Raw genomic sequence first — 3,756 nt, 5'->3', positions numbered from 1 at the left:
TAATATTCTGCACATGGAAAAACATAGCCTCCAAATTGAGGCATCAAAACCTAGAAACATTCAAATACCAATTGCTGGATTTCATTTGAAAGCGGATCGAGATATAAATAGAACCGCCCAAGTTTTCCGACCGGCAATCGTGCACCTTCCAGTTTTCAAATGCAGAAGAGGAGAAATGGGTTGCGCGCGCAACCCAGTCATTTATATCGCCTGACACTATATTCACACGGACATAGACCTTCGATAGTAATGGACCACGTCTCGTTTCAGATCTGGGATCACTGATATCCTCCCAAAGACGAGTTTTCGCACAGTTTTTTTCAATTTTGGTTATTATCCGCAAATGAGAAATCTGATTTTAATTTTTTTTCAACACCTCTTGAAAGTACCTTCCGAGTAGAGGGCGTTAGAAAGTCACCTCCTCTATGTTTTTGGGGCAAAACTCACTGTCTATCCTTGCCCTGACGAGTTTTCGTGCCTTTTTCATTGTGTGCTAGAACTCACCGTATATTGTAATGGCTTCTCCTTTAATGAAAGGCTAAAACGTCAAAAATAATTTACATAACGATTAACTCAGGCGGATTCAAACCGCAAATCTTCCAGGGACGGCTCTACCACAGATGCGTGGGTACCTATACCATTTCACATGCCTGCCTGCCTTTTCTGGCCCCCATATTTATTTAAAAATTTCGACTGTAACTTGTTTAGCGCGTCCCAGAGGATGGTCGATCCATTGAAGCAAATAATCCTTCTTTATTGGAATCGAGCCTCCATTTCTGATTTGTGTAGGAAATACAACTATACTACGTTCTCCTCGAGCGATCAGAACAGAATGAATTCCGGAGTCCTCGAGTAGGTCAAGTGACCGGCCAGGTAGGTGACAACGCACGCGCAAGAGATCAGAAGTAACCAATCTGTCAATGGGGCCAGTCATTGGGGGCATCAGCAGGCACATAGTAGTGCTCATAGATGTCGATATAAACGGGGAAAAAATCCACACCAGAAGAGTTAGAAGAAAAGAAGAGGAAACCAATCAGTACCCAGCATAATCTAAAACCGGACAACACAACTAGCCTCATGGAAGGTTATCTAGATTCAATTTTGGACGAATAAGGTTTTATATCCTTATTGTGATAGGTATAAGGGATTATTTCATCTTTACTAGCGGCAAGCTTAAAAACTGTGCGCAAGAATGCATTGCGTAGGTATAAACGTCTGATCCATTTTCGGGGATCAGAATTCAAGAAAAGCCGGTGACGTTTTCAAAGAAGTACGATACGCGGCGTTATATGCGAAATGGAAATCATTTAGGTGTATAACCCACTTACGTTGCGTATTCTTAATATAAGAGCATAACATGCATTGCGGGTGATAACTAGGCGTATTACTCCTTAAGATGTTATATTTAGCACACAAATTTTCAACTATTTTATCGCAGAATTCAGTACCGTTATATGTAAACAGGAACCGCGGGACTCCCCAACGATTTAATATTACTTCTTGAAAAGCTTTAGTTATCGCTGGGCCCGTAGCACTCCTTAGGGGGATAATTTCGATCCACTTGGTAAAGAGATCCTGAAACACGAGTATGTACCTGTGTTGGGCTGAGGAGGGAGTGTATGGTCCTATAATATCTACCCCAACCATATACCAGGGGTTTTCGATTACCCGATGTCCCATCTCGCCCGGTATTTTTGATTGCTCCACCTTACACTTTTGACATGTGTTGCAGAGTTTTATGTATTTCACGAAGTCGCGGTAAAAACCGGGCCAATAGTATGACATAGCGATCCTATGATAGGTCTTTTCAACCTCTAAGTGTCCAGACTGAGGGTTATCTTGATCCTCTACCAGGACAGTTTCACGCTGTTCCTTAGATAGAACAAGTTTCCATGCATCTAGGGCTGTGAAAATAATGCAAACGTCGCAGCTGATTGTTCGAACTGCCCCTGGTCCTGATTTGTTCTAGACAGAAAATCCGGCACTACATTTAAGGCACCTTTACGGTACTGGACATCCAAATCATATTCCAAAAGACTCAGGGACCAACGAGCCAACCTTTAAGTAGGGTCTTTGAGAGACTGGAGCCACTTAAGACTACTGTGGTCTTTTATCACAGTAAAGTGAAACTCCTTCAAGTATTTTCTAAATTTACGAATGGCCCAGACGACCGCTCAACACTCTCTCTCTCTCTCTCTCTCTCTCTGTAACCGAGTAATTCCGTTCAACGTCAGAAAGTGTTTTGCTAGCGTAAGCAATGACATGTTCCACGCCAGCATACGTCTAGGCTAATACCGCTCCGAGGCCGCTTGAGCTAGCGTCTGCTTGTAATGAAAAGGGATGCGCAAAGTTTGGGCAGGACATAAGTGGTGCTGAACTAAGCGCGCTTTTGATGGTTTGGAAAGCTATGCCTTGCTCCTCGAATCAAACCCAAGAGCAGCTCTTACGAAGAAAACGAGTAAGGGGCTCGGCAATCGTGGCTAAATTTGGTATAAACCTACGATACCAATATGCAGAACACAGGAACCTTCGAAGTTGCCTGACATTCTTTGGAGCTGGGTACTTAACTACTGGAGCCATTTTTTAGGTCTATTTTGACCCTTTTGCTATTGAATAGGTAACCTAAATAGCGTATTTTGTTTCGAAAGAATAGGCATTTTTCCGGATTGATTGTAAGACCCGCAGCGGCTACGCTTTCTAAGACCAATGTTCGCCATGTAATGTGCTCTTCGAAAGTCTTACTGACGATAATAATGTCGTCAAGATAAGCGAAGGCACGGGGTTCTAACTCTGTACCTATAATGCGATCAATGAGCCACTGAAATGTCGCGGGAGAATTGGTAAGGCCAAAAGGCATACGAGTGTAATGAAAGTGACCTCGGTCTGGTATTGAGAAAACAGTAATCTCCTTACTTTTGTCTTCAAGGGGTATTTGGCGAAACGCCATTTTAAGATCAAGCGTTGATATATAGTTGGCTTCCGCTAACCGGTCTAAAATATTTGACATGGGTGGTATCGGATAAGCTTCCTTTCTGGAACACCTATTAACAGCCATTTAGGTTTTCTAACCATTAGGTTTTCCAACCGTGGTTGACCGTATCCCTTCAGCTTAATGGGTGTATGATCACCGACATCAATTTTATGTTCGGATAGGTTTGTTTTACCTAATTTTAACGGTTTAGGAGACTTTTCCGCTTTGAATTTATTGACTATTTCACTCTGTTCGGCTGTTAACTCTTTAAAAGCTGCGCAGTCTTCGTAATAAGAAGGGGTTTAGAGCAAGTCAATTCTAGCCGTGTGTAATGTGGCTCGTTTATAGACCATTTGTAGCGTAATGGTGCTACCGTCCACTGTCAATTTAAAAATCTTGATAGCGTTCATGCCTAAAACACACTGGAATTTACAATTTATGACCGCTCTAAAAACAACCTGCTTTTCTACTGTATCGAGTTTGAGCGGTACAACTACCCGTCCTAATACGGTCTCTGGTGTTCTATTAGGGAACATAACTACTTTCATTCAAGAGGGTGTGATCTTTGCGCCTAATTTAATTATCGCTTCTATCCCACGATGACCAAGATTCAACTCTCCCGAGTCTGAAGCGACTAGAGCTTCTAATTCTGTGGCACCGATTTTTATTTTCACATAACATCGCTCATTGATTTCTTCGTAATCCTGCGCATCGCATTCACCGTCTGAATCCGATTCGAAATTTGTTATACGTACTTTTATTTTCACCGGTTTTACGGGAACTCC

Source organism: Belonocnema kinseyi, chromosome 5 (genome assembly GCF_010883055.1).
Source record: "Belonocnema kinseyi isolate 2016_QV_RU_SX_M_011 chromosome 5, B_treatae_v1, whole genome shotgun sequence".
NCBI lineage: Eukaryota > Metazoa > Arthropoda > Insecta > Hymenoptera > Cynipidae > Belonocnema > Belonocnema kinseyi.
The sequence above is the reverse complement of the archived record's forward strand: the minus strand, read 5'-3'. Positions refer to the sequence as shown.